Source organism: Lagenorhynchus albirostris, chromosome 1 (genome assembly GCF_949774975.1).
Source record: "Lagenorhynchus albirostris chromosome 1, mLagAlb1.1, whole genome shotgun sequence".
NCBI lineage: Eukaryota > Metazoa > Chordata > Mammalia > Artiodactyla > Delphinidae > Lagenorhynchus > Lagenorhynchus albirostris.
The window spans coordinates 88,514,763-88,531,733 of record NC_083095.1 but is presented as its reverse complement, the minus strand read 5'-3'; positions in this window follow the sequence as shown (position 1 = coordinate 88,531,733).

The following is a 16,971-nucleotide window of genomic DNA, read 5'->3' as shown; positions in this document are numbered from 1 at the left end:
TTTTTATGGGCCCTTAAATTTTTAAAATACTCGGATTCTTGCAGTTTAAATGATTTGGGATTTGCTCAAAAATATTACAGGAGGTGAGTAGGTAGGAGTGTAGATGACATCAGATTGGCCATGAGTTGATAATAATTTTTTTAATTGAAGTATAGTTGATTTACAATGTTTCAAGTGTACAGCAAAGTGATTCCATTTTATATATATATATATATATTCTTTTTCAGATTCTTTTCCATTATAGGTTATTACAAGATATTGAATATAGTTCCCTGTGCTATACAGTAGGTCCTGGTTGTTTATTTTATATATAGTAGTCTGTATCTGTTGCCAAATACAAATTTATCCAATTCCAAATTTATCCCTGCCCCCTCCTTTCCCCTTTGGTAACCATAAGTTTGTTTTCTATGTCTGAGTCTACTTCTGTTTTGTAATTGTAAATAAGTTCATTTGTATCATTTTTTTAGATTCCACATATAAGTGATATCATGTTATTTGTCTTTCTCTGTCTGACTTACTTCACTTAGTATGATAATCTCTAGGTCCATCCACATTGCTGCAAATGGCATTATTTCAGAGTTGATAATAATCTGAAGCCAATTGACGGATATATATATCGGCATTCCTTGTGGTAATCTGTGAATTTTTGTATATGCTGGAAAGTTTCCTCAATAAAAAATTAAAATGAACGAATGAATGAAACAGCAAAAAACAGAAATCAAAAAACAGTGTGTCAGGGTGGACATTACCTTTGCTCTTTAGTCACTGAAATGTTAAGGTCTAAGCCTATTTCAAGTAATAGCAAGGTAACAGAAATACAAGTAGTAGCAACACAATTATGATACTTCCCTCCCAAGTGCCTAGAGCTTTACAATTCACGGGACCCATACCTGAGTCTACACTGGAGGTATCGATACCACTTTACAAATGGGAAAACTGAGGCTCCGAGGGCCGAGGTGATCTTCCAAAGGTCACTTGAATCTGCAGCAGGGTCAGAGCTACAGTGAGTCCTTTCCATGAACAGCAACTTTTTCTGAATGCCCTTTGGGGCAGCAATGCAGGCATTAGCGGGAGCCTGCAATTCAGAGGTGGAGAGCTCCCAGTCTGGACCTTCTCCCAGCTCCGAATCTCAAGATGACCTCTTTGCTGGGGCTCCACATGCCATCCCCCAGAAGGGCAGTCCTCCAGGCAGGGGCAGATCCAGGTTTTATGGGCATTGAAGCCTATACACGTTGGAGACCCAAAATTACAAATACAAAATTAGATAGTTAATATTAACTTGGAATGAGAAAACAAGTCCAAATAAATGTCTGGATCCTTGGTGAGTCAAGACTTTTCTGAGATCTCTTTTAGGCAGTTTATCAGAAACATAAGCATAATGCTTTCTGGTTATAACCTGGCTACCCCTCCGCTCCTGAAACTCCCAGCACCCACAGAGACCTGTGCAAGAGAGAGGCCCAAAAGCTTAAACTTCATTTGCTTCTGGGTAAATCCACCTCTAGTGCCTACTGCACTCCTCTAGGGCACTCTGCCCACCCACCCCTCTGGGACTCACTGAACTGGCCTGGTCCCTCCCTCTACCAGTTCTCTGCAAAAGCCCCTCCCACCCCTTGCCAGCATACCATGGCTACTTCGGATAATCTGAAGCTAGATCCTGACCCCTATTGTAAAACTGGCTCACCACTGCACCATCTCAGACTCCGATGTGCCAGGCACTATGCGAGGCACTAGAGGGAGACATATCATCCCCATTTTACCAGCTGAAAAAAGTCAGGCTCCAGGAGACTGGTTACATCAAGGCCACACAGCCAAAAAAGGACAAAACCAGGATTAAACCGGAGGGGATGGAAAGGAGAGAGGGAGAGAACCAAAGCAAACATCATCACTTTCCCTATTATACAAAGGGCACTCCTGGAAATTGGCTCACACGATTATGGAGGCTAAGCCCCAAGATCTGCAGTCAGTAAGCTGGAGATCCAGGAGAGGCAACGGTGGAGTTTCAGTCCAAAGGAACAGCGGGCTCAAGACCCAGGTAAAGCTGATGTTTCAGTTCAAGTACCAAGGCAGGAGGAAACCAATGTCCCAGGTCAAGGCAGGCAGACAGGAAGGGTTCTCTCTTCCTCGTGGGAGGGTCAGCCTTTTTGTTCTATTCAGACCTTCAACTGATTGGATGACACTACCCACACCGAGGAGGACAATCTTCTTTCCCCAGTCTACTGATTCCTCCAGAAACACCCTTATAGACACACCCAGAATAATGTTTAACCAAACATCTGGGCACCCTGTGGCCCAGTCAAGTTGACACAGGATATTGGCCATCACACCCTCTGACTTAAACTATCAAAGGGCAGGTCCAAATATGGAAAAAAATCTCAGGAAGGAAATTGTCACTGTGACTGGATTGCCAGGAAAATACCAAACACTGCCCCCCAAATGCTATGGTAGCTTAATGTGATCTCATCTCAATCTGAAGTACATGCAAGTATGTAGGCATATTTGTGGCACTTATCAATGGCACTGAATAAGACACTTCATGAAACCTTCCTGGAGATATTTTGAATCCTACTGTATTAATCATGTTTTTAATTTCTGTATTTTATGATTGTTTGACATTTGGGGGCTTTGTTAATCCTAAAGAGACTGCCCCTCTCAGGGCTAACCAACTCCTAAAGACAGCACACAACGCAGTCTAGGAGCACACCTTTGATAAGTAAAGCCAACAAACCCAGAGTCCATACCCGAACCACTTCCTCTGTCTGGCTTTTACATTCCAGAAGGCAACATTCTTCTGCCCTGATCATCCCAGGACCAGACATCAGACAACCAGGGCAGTCCCTATACGCCAGAGCCCACTAAAATTATTCAAATTAGCCAATCCCAAACCTGGTCCGCCTGTTCCCCCTGCCTCATGAAAACCACATTACAGGTTTTCCTTAATTTTTCTGCCTCCTGACCAACCTGCATGCTTCGCCATGTGGCCCGGGTACATGGTGTACCAGGCCTCCCATTCCTAGGGAACTCGGAGTCAAAACTTTGTCCTTCATGGTGGTCATCTCCTGATGTGCTGGTTTCACCATGCCTCATTGAAAACAAGTCCCAGGTACATTTTAATACACTAAAGTGCATTCACTACTGTCCAGTCAGATGAAAGATTTTACATGTTTAACAAATTTTGCTCTACTCCTTCTCCTTACAAACTCGCTGAACTGTCAGGTGGCATTTAAAAAGCAATTTAATTACATATTACTGTTGAATGCTATAATTATGTGAGTGAGTGAGCCAAGTTTTGCAACTAAATAACATAGCTACGGTATGATTTTTTAATGCAATAATTACTCCTGAAGAATACAGCACCGGGCGGTCCTCTCTTTTGTCCCACTCTATTAATGTACTGAAACGGGATATCTTCTCCAACAAGGAAAGTTTTCCCATATATTTTAGCCATTTAACCTTGATAAAAGAGAGGTGTCATCAGCCAGAAGTGCTCAAAAAACATCACCTAAGCTATATTTTTATTTACAGATTTATTTCCTACACAAAAGGTATGCAGATTAAATTACATTTAGCTATGCTAAATGTGCAATCATATCTTTATGGAAAGAAAGAGTTACATGAAATCTGCATGGCCACAATTCTGCTGTATCTAAGAATGTTTCTACAAGTATTCGTTGAGTACCTACTACAGACAAGGACCTGTGCAGATGGACAGAAATTTCCCCACCCAGTCCTGGTCCCATTCCCAGTCTATTAGCTTTAGATGCTAATGGAAGAACAGCAGAGCTTGCCAGTTACTGATAAGGTAGGCCAATAAAAAGGTGAGCCAAATTTCAGGGGAAAGGTGTTTGGTTGGTTTTGGCCGCACTGTGTGGCCTGCAGGATCTTAGTTCCCCAACCAGGGATCAAACCCAGGCCCCCTGTAGTGGAAGCATGGAGTCCTAACCATTGGACCACCACAGGATTCCCCAAGGGAAAGTTTTTTTTTAACATTAGAATGTCTAATTTAAATATTGGAAGGTTAAAGGTAGTGAGATGTGTGTACACCTTTCCCTTTCTAGCTTGAGTAGGGATGTGTCCTAGTGCTTTGTGTTTTCCTCTACACTCAATAGAGTGTTTCTGAATTAATTAAGTACTACCTTCCTTCACTGTGTACACATCTGACATACAAAGGTACTGAATAAATCCATCCATCTGCTAATTCATTCTATGCTCTAAATGTTTGTGCCCTCCCAAAATTCATAGGTTGAAATCCTAACTCCCAAAGGTTATGGTATTAGTAGGTGAGGCCTTTGGGGGTGATGAGGTTATGAGGGTGGAACCCTCATGAATGGGATTAGTGCCTTATAAAAGAAGGTCCGGGGAGATCCCTCACCCCTTCTACTATGTGAGGACACAGGGAAAAGACATTGGCCCTGACTCAACTATGCTGGCACCTTGATCTTGGACTTTCCAGACTCTAGAACTGTTAGAAATAAATTTCTGTTGTTTATAAGCCACGCAGTCTGTGGTACACTAGTCCCTCCTTACTCACAGTTTTGCTTTCTGTGGTTTCAATTATCCACAGTGAACTTCAGTCCAAAAATATTAAATGAAATTAAATTTTTAATTTCAGAAATAAAAAATTCATAAGTTCAAAACTGCATGCCATTCTGAGTGGTGTGATGAAATCTCACGCCATCCCACTCCACCCCACCTGGGACATCAATCATCACTCTGTCCAGCGTATGCTGCCCCTTAGTCACTTAGTGGCCACCTCGGTTATCAGATCAACTGTATTTCAGTGCTGTGTTCAAGTCACCCTTGTTTCACTTAATGAAGGCCCCAAAGCACAAGAGGAGCAATGCTGGCAATTTGGATTTGCCGAAGAGAAGATGTAAAATGCTCCCTCTAATTGAAAAGGTGAAAGTTCTTGACTTAAGAAAATAAAAGAAATCATATACTGAGTTTGCTAAGGTCTACAGTAGGAATGAATCTTCTATCCATGAAATTATGAAGAAGGAAAAAGAAATTCGTGTTAGTACTGATGTTGCATCTCATACTGCCAAAGTTACAGCCCCGGTGTGATAGGTGCTTAGTTAGGATGGAAAAGGCATTAAATTCATACAGCAAGATATTTTGAAGACCACATTCACATAACTGTCATTATAGTACATTGTTATAATTGTCCTATTTTATTATTGTTAGTCTCTTACTGTACCTAATTTATAAATTAAACATTATCACGGGTATGCACATAGAGGAAAAAACATAGTATATACAGGATTCGGTACTATGCATGGTTTCAGGCATCCACTGGGGCCGGGGGAGGGGGATGGGTCTTGGGACGTATTCTCCCACCGATAACAGGGGGCTACTGTATTTCTTATAGCGGCCCAAACAGACTAAGACAATTACTGAGATCCTATCCTTCATTACGCCAGGAGCTGTGCTGGGAAAAAAACCAGTGAACGTGTCACATCAGGTCCTTGTGCTGACGCAACTTACATTCTAGTGGAATGGAGTACACGTTAGCCCCTTAACCCCCGGCTATTATTCCCTTCTGAAATGCCCCTTCCTGTCTCCTCATCTTAGCCGTGGCCCAAAGTGCAGTCCAAGTCCCAGCTTCTCTAGTCCCTCCAGCCCAGGTTGGTTCTACAAGTCATGGTACCTGTCTTGCCCTTCTTGGAACTTCCTTGTGGTCACTGTTATTTGTTGGCATTTTGATGCATCTGTTTTCTGAGAGAGATTGAAACCTCTTGATGGTTGGAGACTCTGGTTCTAACTCTGGTCCCATCTATCCCCACAACACTTATCGAGTATCTGGGCCCTTCTTGTCAACCCTGGGGTCCAAAGAGTTGGTGGCAACAGGCAGAAAACCTCGGCAGCCTACCAGGAGTGCAGCACTCTCTAGCCACCTCCTCAGGGACAGTTGCCAGAAAATGAGGCACCTGTACTTTCCACCACCTACATCATCTCTGGATTAGGGGAAGGAAAGTTGGCGCCGGCTTCCAAAAATCTGGGTTTATATCCCATATCTTAGATTTAACTAGCAGAAGCAAAGTACAATGTAATCAGTATGAGCTAAACACCTTAGGTGTTTTGAGGAGAGAAGAAATCATCAATGAAAACTTGGTGAAACAGAATCTGAGCAGCACGTAAAAGATTGGCAGCATTTGGACAGGTGAAGATGCTATGGGAGGGAACAGCATAGGTAAATGAATCAAAGAGTAGGCTACTGCCCTCCAGACCTCTCTCCAGCCTTCTCTGCCCTCTCCAAACCCTGGGAGCTGACCTGCAAGGTGCGCATCAGCTGGCCTCCCTGGTCCTCTGGCTTCCAGTTGGAATCAGCCAGTGGGAGGCACCAGGAGATCAGAGGATGCGAAAAGAATGAAATTCGGGTATTTATTCCCCAGACCCCTCGCAGCCAAGCCTCAGCTGAGCAATGCTGGATTCCTCCAGCTGAAGGCCTTGGTTCCTGTGGGGTGGCCTTCCCCTCAGCTACCGCCCTGACTCAGGGTTCTAGTAATCCCTCTACTTGCTTCTTCAGGCCCCAAGTCAATACCATTGCTTCACCACTCTTGTTGGTTCCCTTTAACCCTGCCCACATCTTTGTAAATAGTTGTTTCATTAAACCCTTCTTAACAGCACTGTTTGAGTGTGCCAAGTGTTTCATAAGACCCTGACTAATAAGCTGGGAAGGCCAACCAGATATGACTGATATTGAGAGGAGTAGATAATAAAGAAACATCATAGCCCGATTATAAAGGGCCATGCTAGGGAACTGAGGCTTTATATATCAAACTTTTCAGAACAGAGGGGAAAGCTTTGAGAAAATCAATCTAGTGTCCAGGAGAAAATTAAATCAAAAGAGAGACAAAACCAATTCTGGACATCAGTTAGGAGACTAGTACAGAGGTCCAGGTATAATGATAAGGGCCTGATTCAGTGCTAGCATTAGAAATACAAATAAAGGGCTTCCCCGGTGGCGCAGTGGTTGAGAGTCTGCCTGCCGATGCAGGGGACACGGGTTCGTGCCCCGGTCCGGCAAGATCCCTCATGCCGCAGAGCGGCTGCGCCCGTGAGCCATGGCCGCTGAGCCTGCGCGTCCGGAGCCTGGGCTCCGCAACGGGAGAGGCCACAACAGTGAGAGGCCCGCGTACCGCAAAAAAAAAAAAAAAAAAAAAAAGAAATAAAGATTCAGATAAGACAGAGGTAAGGGAAAGAGAATGACTGGATGAGAGGTAAGAGGGGCCCCTGTGGGGACGGAGCCAAAGTTGAATCATGGCAGCTGAAGAGAGAGGCATTGTGTGGGCAGAAACAGGGAAGTCTAGGCAAGGGCCGATCTGGGCTAGTTTGGGACAAGTTAGGGATTTGGGAGATGGAATCCCAAATGCTAGAATGAGCAGGGCATAACTGTGGACAAGGAGAAGGGAGCCTAAGCTGGTGCCAACTGGGAAGACAGAGAAATAAGACTGTATAGGCATATTAAGTAAAATTTGGGGTTGGAAGCTTAATCCTAGACAATTCGTAATCTCATCTAGGGGTCACAAAGTAGCAACCTGCAGGCCCAATGCAGACCAGAGCTGTGTTCTGTTTGACTCACAAATTCTGCTTAAATTTTGAATTAGTGCCAACATTAAAATTTTTGGATATCTTACCCTTGAGATTCCAGATTATTGACCTCTCTGACAACACTGAACCCACATTCTCACATGTCAACTCTCTGGGCTGGAGCTGAGCCATCACTGCCCACCTGGACCCTGCACGAGGTTCCAGCTCTCACCCAGCCCCACGTGGCCTACGATACTCCTTTGTTACTGCTCAGCCCTAGCTGCACACGAGCTGTGGTCCCCGCTAAAGGCAGTGAGAGCCCTTGGAAGTTCTTAAGGAAACTGAAAAAGACCCCCTGGGGGGGGAGTCGAAAGGATGACTTAGAGTAATTCAGTTGAGTTCAGCATTTTTGAGTGTTTACTATGTCCCAGGCACTGGGCTAAGCACTGCGGAACCCGGGATGAATAAGAAGAGTCTATTGTCCCAGGGAAGACCAGGAATATGAAGGTCCATTAAATGGCTGATTCAGAAATTCAGGCACCAGCAAGGGCTTCGAATAGACAGGAGAACAGAGATGAAGGTGTGAATGCAAAACAGATGTTGAAGGAATTTTTGTGACAAATTAGCCATAGGGGATAAAGAAGGAAGGATGTGAACCGGGACCTTGTTCGGGTGGCTATACTGGAGAGACGGTGTAAGTAACAGTACTGGACTACTCAGAGTGCAGTGAAGATCCAAAGCAGGGTGAGAGAGAAGGAAACCACGCCCCTTGAGGGCCCTGAGAACGAAGGAGCCTAAGGAGCTGAGCCCGAGAAGGGATTAGGCAGGTGGCGCCCTTCCTCTCAGCTCACCTCCCCTTGAATTCAGGAACTGGATTACTATTTTGTTAACAAATAAAGAAAATGGGGCAATCTTCATTTAGGCCTGCAGGGCCATGTTGGAACTCTACCTCTAGAGCTGTTACAATGCCAAATATTTGTTTAAACGTGAAGCTGTGAAGGTAGTGCTCTAGTAGTGGACCAAGAGAAAATCGTCCAGGCAACAGAAACAATCCCGGACGGCTCCCTGATGACTCAGGGTTGAGTCACACTGGGTTTTTTAGTTCCCTAACTCTTTAGGGGGAAACTGTAGGAATTTTCTTTAAAGAATTACTGATTAAGAGTTACTAATGAGGGGGCTTCCCTGGTGGCGCAGTGGTTGACAGTCCGCCTGCCAATGCAGGGGACACGGGTTCGTGCCCCGGGCCGGGAAGATCCCACATGCCGCGGAGCGGCTGGGCCCGTGAGCCATGGCCCCTGAGCCTGCGCGTCCGGAGCCTGTGCTGCGCAACGGGAGAGGCCACAACAGTGAGAGGCCCACGTACAGCAAAAAAAAAAAAAAAAAGTTACTAATGAGGACATGGCAATGAAACAGTGGCTCCCTTTGCTACTGAGAAATTTCCTACAAGTTTCCCTAGCCTATGTTCATTTTACAATCAGAGAGCTTTGCAATGGGGGGGACTGACAACTTCACCAAACCATACATTTGCTAAGCAGAAAATAAAAATCCTATTTACAGAAAGAGAATTCTCTCACATTACGGCTCCAGAAAAAGAAACAATAAGACAGTCAACTGGATTATTTCAACTGAAAGTTAAAGGTTTTGTCTGAATTATATGGGGGGAAGTGCCTTGTTTCTCTGCTTATTTTAGCCAGTGGGAGCTTGACCACTCATGTTCTAGTGTATAAATCATCACAATTTAGCTCCCCTTCAACCCCACCATTCACAGTTGGCCTCTAGTCAAGTATACTGAAGGTTTCAATGTTTGCATATGCCTGTGTGTGTCCATCCTGAGACTGTACAACAAGACACACAGGAGAGGGAGGCCTAATGTGGAATTAATTTGCTTCCAGTCACACAGCAGGGATCCACCTTTGCCTTGATCTCCTGAACCCATTCAACGATCACAATAAAATTACTCATCAGCCTCTGGAGTGCTGGAATGCCCACTCAGAGTTTCACATACAAGAAGCCTCTGAGGAGTGGAGTTTCATTATAAACAGGGACTGGCCAATTTGTCAGGCATATTGTTCCATGGAATCCAGCGTGTGAGGTCTTAACACAATGAGAAGAGACTCTTTAATTACACGTTACACATGTGTTGTTTGAACGTGATTGAAGAGATGCCAAGTTCAATACTTTAATGGTTAGGATAGAATGAGGGGGTAGACACAGTAACAGGTGTGCCAGGTTCCCTAAGCTAGCGTCTTTCCTATGTCTAAATAAATGACACAGTTTCCCATTCCTGCAAAAGCCTTGTCTGAGGACATGTCAGGAGTTAGGAGACCCAAGTCCACATACCTGGTAGTGCCAGGTAGGGCTTGTACTTAACTATTCTGGGTCATGTTTTCTTCATCAGTGGAATAAAGGATTGGACTGGGTAGTTTCAAAGGTCCCTTCCTTTTTTAAACTCTGTGATCCTCTAAACGAGGGGAAAAGGGAAACAGAGGTTCACAAGCAGATACTCAAAGGTGAATACTTGTCCTACTAACTCCATAAATTGACTGGAGCTCTAAACTACTGCAGCAAAGAATGACAATGGTTTGTAACCAAGCCTTGAACATAATCAGAATGGAAACCATATCTCCCTTTCTCTTCCCCCGAGTCTGACACCAGCACCATTGCTGACCATGATTCACTGGGCAGTTGCTGTGCACTATCCCAGACACAACAAAAACATCAGAAAAAATTACTGAAGGTTTTCTATGTGACAGGCATTACACTGTGAATCACATAATTTCTCACAACAACCCGAGACGTTGGTATTATCATCCCTGTTTATAAGTGAGGAAACAGACATTGTGGAGCCACGGGCAAGTCGCAACCACTTTGAGTCCTCTTCCACGAGCGTAAAATAAGTGGATGTGTCCAGTTGACTTTAAAGGTCCCTCCTACTCTATGACTCAAAACAAGCTTGGATTTGATTACCTAGACCTTGAAAGGCTCACGATTATCGTGCAAACCCAGTTGGCCAGAAAATAGGATGGGCTGTCACCCACTTAAAGCACCACGCACATGCTCACAGAAACACAAAACCACATTTACTAAACGCAGCACCTCCTTGGGATGTTCTCACAATCTATACTGTAAACAAGGTGATTGTTAAAACACACCATTTTCCTATGAAGACACCATGGGCTGCCTTACAGCAAACTGCCAAGGGAAAAAGAAAGTATCATAGATTGAAATCACCATAGGCCCCAAGATTGAGGCCTCCCCCTTCCAGAAGTCAGGGATTGGTCCCAGGATAAAGACACAGCTATTCCCTCTCCATTACTGTAGATTGGGCTAGAGCTGCTGGTTCCCAGCTACACAGAATGAAAGCTCCCTGAGGGCTGGGCTAGGGTCAAATTTGTAAATTCATTATGACTGGAAAGGAATTACCCCATGGTACTTAAGGATGATCACCAACACCATCATCCCATCACCCACCATGCATTTATAAAAGCATCTGCTCTGTACATGGCTCAGCAGCTAGGCTGGTCATTTGCTTAAGACTGTTTTCCTAACAGTCAGGACCATGAAGGTGAAGAAGGCCTTAATGACCTCAGACAGGATCCAAGGGACAATACAGAGTGTCTGTAGAAAGAGAGCATAAGATATTCTTGGGTAGGTAAAGGAGAGGGGTCCTAAGAGAAAGTGATGGACCTGCTGGGATCACGACTTAGAATAGAGTGCCAAATTATATTAACTTGTTAGAGCTGCCATTAAAAAAAAGAGAGAGAGAGAGAACCCACAGCTAAACAACAGAAATTTATTTTCTCACAGTTCTAGAGGCTGGAGGTTCAAGAGCAAGGCCTCTTGGGGCCCTATGTAATTGCAGCAGTATAATATTTTGATATATTAACCAACTCTTTTCACCTTGAGATTCTCAGTTACCCTGGGAGTCAACCCCACTCATGCAACCAGACATGTGGCACCCACTGCCTCAAGGAGGGCTCATCCCATGGACCTGCAGAACCAAAAGGTCAGATGCTTAGCTTTTGTTTTCAAAGGGCAAGGTCCAGGTTGAATTAGTCTGCCTGATTAACATCAGGCTATCCCACAGCAAAAATTGAACCAGAAACATCAGCGGCTTGACACGAGAAAACTTATCTGGGTTGAGCCTTCCTCCTCCATCTTTTAGCAACATCATTTGGAACACATGGCCTTGAAGGTCAGTGCAACAAAGGAAGAAAGAGAATAAAGAGCTCACATTCAATGTAAAATTCCTCAGCCTGTATATTATTCTACTCAGGCTGCCATAACAAAATACCACAGACTGGGTGGCTCAAACAACAGAAATTGATTTCTCACAGTTCTAGAGGCTAGAAGTCCAAAATCAAGGTGTCAGCATGTCTGGTTTCTCATGAGGCCTCTCTCCTAGGCTTGGACCTTCTTATGCCCTCAAATGGTCTTGTCTCTGCACACCCCTGGTGTCTTTTCCTCTTCTTATAAGGACACTAGTCGTAATGGATTAGGGCCCCACGCTTATGATCTCATTTGACATTAATTACCTTTTTAAAGGCCCTCTCTCCAAATAGTAAGATCCTAAGGTACGAGGATTAGGGCTTCAACATATGAATTTTTGAGGGGACACAATTCAGTTCATAACACCAGCATTTGCCCTCTTCAAAGTTACAGGCGTAGACAGACCCAGCGTGCTCTAAATTTACTGTTCTTTACAAAGTTCTCTCCCCATCTCTCTGCCCCAACTTAGCAATTTTACAAAGTAAACCACAGGCTTCACTGGCTGGATCTACTTTTCTTCTTCCTATTACCATCCACATTTATTGGATTACATAGACTTTTAAGGCTGGGAATTAAGAAGCAACTAGTTGGCTTTAGGTCTAGTCTAGGCAGCTTGTAGCAACTTTCACCTTCTGCTCCTTTTTACCAAATCTTCAAGGGTCATAGAGGAGTTATGTAATGGGTGACGGAGCAGGGAAACGTGAAAAGAGAAAAGAGAAATGTGCATCTGTGTCCAGAAATGCCTCATCATGGGTCTGTCTCCATTCCCTATAAGACAATTTCCTGCGTTACATCACATCAGATTAACAGGCCTAGACACAGGCAAGATGGAGGAGAAACTGTTCTGCAAAGGAGTTCTAGTTTCCTATCAACACTCAATTTCATTTTCTCTGGCAAAACACCAGCCACACAGACCCACACGCACAGACCCATAGGCCCTGATTGACATTTCAAGCCCTCCAGCTCCAGATGTGTTTCTACATTGTTCAGCCAGTAGGAAAAAGCAGCTCGAATTTTAAGCAGAGTCATTTCGCAAACCACCAGCTGTCTCCTGGATAAATTCTGGGTTTTTTAGATGTAGTTACAAGCAACCCTCTCCAATGCACTTATTCATTCAAACAATATTTATTGACTACATTCCATGTACCAGGATTGGGGACATAATGGTGATTGCCACAAGCTTGGGGTCTAGTGAGGGAGACAAGTTCTAATAAATGGTACCTATCTCACCCCTCTGTGCCAGGTGCAATACTGGATACCTTAAATACTTGGGAAGGTACGATTATCTCCACTGTACAATGAAGAAGCCAAGGTGAAAAGAAGTCCAAAAGACAAGTTCGTGCTGCTAGTCAGTGGAAGTGTCAAGACCAGAAGCCATGTGACCTGACTTCCTGAACTTGGGTGGAAGAAAAAAATTTCTATCTTTATTTTCACTAAACTCTAACTGAACTTTAGCACTTTCTTCATATATTTATGCAAGAAACCCCAGCAGTACCAGTAGTACCTATTACTGTGTCACCAATAGAAATCACAGATATTTTCTTACATTACAAGCATTGCCCAAATCCTGAAATATTATTTGTGTTCATTACTATTTCAAAATTATGATAGCTATTAGATCCACTGCTAGATCATGTTACTTAATGCATTCGTTTTTCTAAAGGCACATATACTACTGCATAAATTCTTTTAATATGTTGACAAGTGTTTTGAAATAGGTTTCCTTTATAATTCTATGCCTTTTATGTTACACCTTCAAAAGTACTGCACCAAAAAGTGGTCCTTAGTCTTCCCAGAAATGCCGAAGTGGCAATTGGCAGAAAAATGGGTCAGAACCCTACATTACAGCAATGGGCAGCCCAGGCAAATCCAGAGGCTCTGCTCACTGTGTCTTTGAGTAAGAAGCTAGGTTGGGATTCTTTTATAACTAAAAGAGAGAAGCGAAGAGGAAAGGAAAGGACCCCAATTCCACGAGAGGACCCTTTCTACCCTTTCCACCAGTTCCTGCTCAGCACGTGCCCTAAATGCTCTCCTCTGCTGGTTCCAGCCGCAGCTGAAGCTGATTCCTTGAGCGCCCCTCCGTGCCTCGAGCTGTGTGGATAAATGTGCCCCACTGTGGGCAAGCAGACTTCCTACCCCCGGGGGCTGAGCACCCCTTGCGCCCTGGGAACCATGCTGAGTGTCAACAAGCGGAAGGTGCCAGAAATTCCCACACACTAAGATACCAAGAAATTCCCATACACAAGACGACGGATACTTCGGGTTTTTAACCGCCCCTCGCAGGTCAGCTTCTCCGCGACCCCGAGGCCCGACACTGCCGGAAGGAGTCCCAAGACCCGGGTTCCAGTAAGGGCAGCACTAGCTGTAGATGCCGGGGGTGGGGAAGAAAAGTGTGAAGAGGGATGTAACCCGACACACAGGGGCCGCGCAGTCCCAGCTGCTGGGACAGAGTTGGGTTAACAGTCGGCCTTATGGGTGATCTCTGTCCCCGCCCGGTCCCCCTCTCCTGGCCAAGTGCCCGATATAGGCCGCAGGATGCCTCTTACCCAGGGGTGCGCAGAGCCTCCGGCCACAGCGTTGGTGCAGCAAAAGCAGCCGCTCCCTGCGAGGGCTCTCGCCTCTGCTGGGGCCCGCCCGGCCCTGGGCGGAAGCTGGAGGCGGGGAGAGCGAGCCCACCCCCACCCCCACCCCAGGAAAGTTCCGGAAAGGTCCCGCCGTTGCCCCGCCCGGCGCCACGGGCCGGGGAGCCAAGGCCAAGTGCGAGCTGCACCCGGGCTTCAAGCGCTCACAGGGTACAGCCAGGGACGCGAGTCCAGAGGGCCCGGGGCGCTGCCGGCAGGGCAGACGCCCCTACCCGCAGCGCACCCTGGAGCGCGGCCGGGTGCCCTTGGCGCGACATAGGAGGGCACGGAGGCCACCTGTCGCACCCCCCATTCCCGGGTGCCTACACCGTTGCGTAACTGGCAGGAACAAAGGTGAAGGCGGGGCTGTGGATAGAGGCCCTGGCGGTTTGCTTTGGGTCGTCCAGTGAGCCCTGCTGGGCTTCTCATCTGGTTCCCAAGACTGTCCAGAGAGACAACTGTTCCCGGGTTCATTTCACAGATAAGGTAACCAAGGCTCAGAGAAGCCCCAAAACTTGCCTTGGTAAGCGCCGGAGCAGCGCTCTTCCCTCAGGGTGGAGGTCAGGGTCAGCTGGCTTTCAGACACTGGTCTCCACACCACGTTGCGTCCTACTTTGATGACTGGACGTTTTCAGTTGGCTGCTCTAAGTAGGTGCGAAGTGTAGGTGAGTGGTCCTCGACCACACCAGATCTAGAGCACCTTTTTATAACATATATAGGGTGTCCAGAAGTCTTACTGCAATTTTAAGCTTTTATAACTTCAGATGTGTTACAAACTTTAAAGTCCCTTGAAAGTATAATTACGTTTCTTTTACATTTATTTCATTCTGTGAATTTCGAATAATTCTTTTTGAATTTTTTGTTTCAGTCAACTTTTTTTTCTTTTTTTCTTTTTAAAGAGGAACCCTAGCAAACTTAAAATTGAGGCAATCACAGAGGTAAGAGCTCGGAAAAGCAACCTAATAAAGTTGTCCCCCTGCATTGGGCGCACGGAGTCTTAACTGCTGGACTGCCAGGGAAGTCCCTATGTACTGTCTATATTTGTCACTTGTTATCTTTTTGGCTTGAAGTCTGTTTTGTCTGATATGAGTATGGCTACATCCACTTTTGTCTGCCATTTGCTTGGAGTATCATCTACCATCCCTTCATTTTTAGCTTATGCGTGTCCCTGGAGCTGAGGTTTGTCTCCTAGAGGCAGCATATAGTTGGGTCTTGTTTTTTAATCCATCCAGGCACTCTGTGTCTTTTGATTTGTGAATTCAATCCATTTACATTTAGGGTGATTATTAATAGACGAGGACTTAGTACTGCCATTTACCTTTTGTTTTCTGGTTGCTCTATATCTCCATTGTTTCTTTTTCCTTGTGTTTCTGTCTGCTATTCTAGTTTGGGGGTTTTCTATGATGTTTTTCTCAGTTTCCTCTTTTTTTATGTTTCGTGTCTCTGCTCTAGATTTTTGTTTTGTGGTTACCATGAGATTTGTATACAATGTCTCATAGGTAAAATAATCCTTTTTCTGCTGATAGCATCGTATCTTCATTTACCTATATGGGTTTCTTCCTTTTCCCCCTTTTTGTTTTTGTTGTCTCAAATTATCTCTTTATGTTGTGAGCTTGTTACAAAGTTGAAGTAGTTATAGTTACTTTTTTCTGCTCCCCCCTTTAACCTTTATGCTATAATAAAGTGTTTAAAACCTATTCTGATTGAGAGTTTGCAATTTTCTGGTTCTATTTATCACCTTGCTCAAAGTTTTACGTACTTTTGCCTTTTTGTTTCTGGTAAAGAGCTCCTTTCAACACTTCTTATAAGGAAGGTCTAGTGATGATGAACTCTCTCAACTTTTGTTTGTCTGGGAAAGTGTTTATTTCTTCTTTGTATATGAACTATAATTTTGCTGGATAGAGTATTCTTGGGCAACAGCTTTTATCTCTCAATATTTTAAGAATGTCATTCCACTTCCTCCTGGCCTGTAGGGTTTATGCTAAGAAATCTGCTGAAAGCCTAATGGGGGTTCCTTTGTGGGTTACCATCCTTTTTTCCCCAGTTGCCTTTAAAAGTCGATTTTTTGTCATTGACTTCTTACAATCTTAATATAATGTGTCTTGAAGAAGGTCTTTTTTCATTTAGGTAATTAGATGTTCTCTTAGCTTCATGGACTTCTACAACCAGTTCCTTCCCCAGGTTTGGGAAATTCTCAGATATTATTTAAATAAATTCTCTGCTCCCTTCTCACTTTCTTCCTTCTGGGATACCCATTACCCTAATGTCACCCTTCCTAAAAGAGATAACTCTCACAGAATTTCCTCACTTTTTTAATATCTCATTTCTCTTTCCTCTTCTAGTTGTATCATTTCTAGATTTCTATCTTCAAGCTCATTAATTCTCTCTTCCACATGGTCTGCTCTATTTTCAATGCTTTCTAATGCATTCTTCATCTCATTTATTGACTTATTCAGCTCCAGAATTTGTTTGGCTCTTTTTTAGAGTTTCAACATCTTTGGTAAAGTATTCCTTCTGTTCACTAATTTTATTCCTGAGCTCACTGAACTGCCTT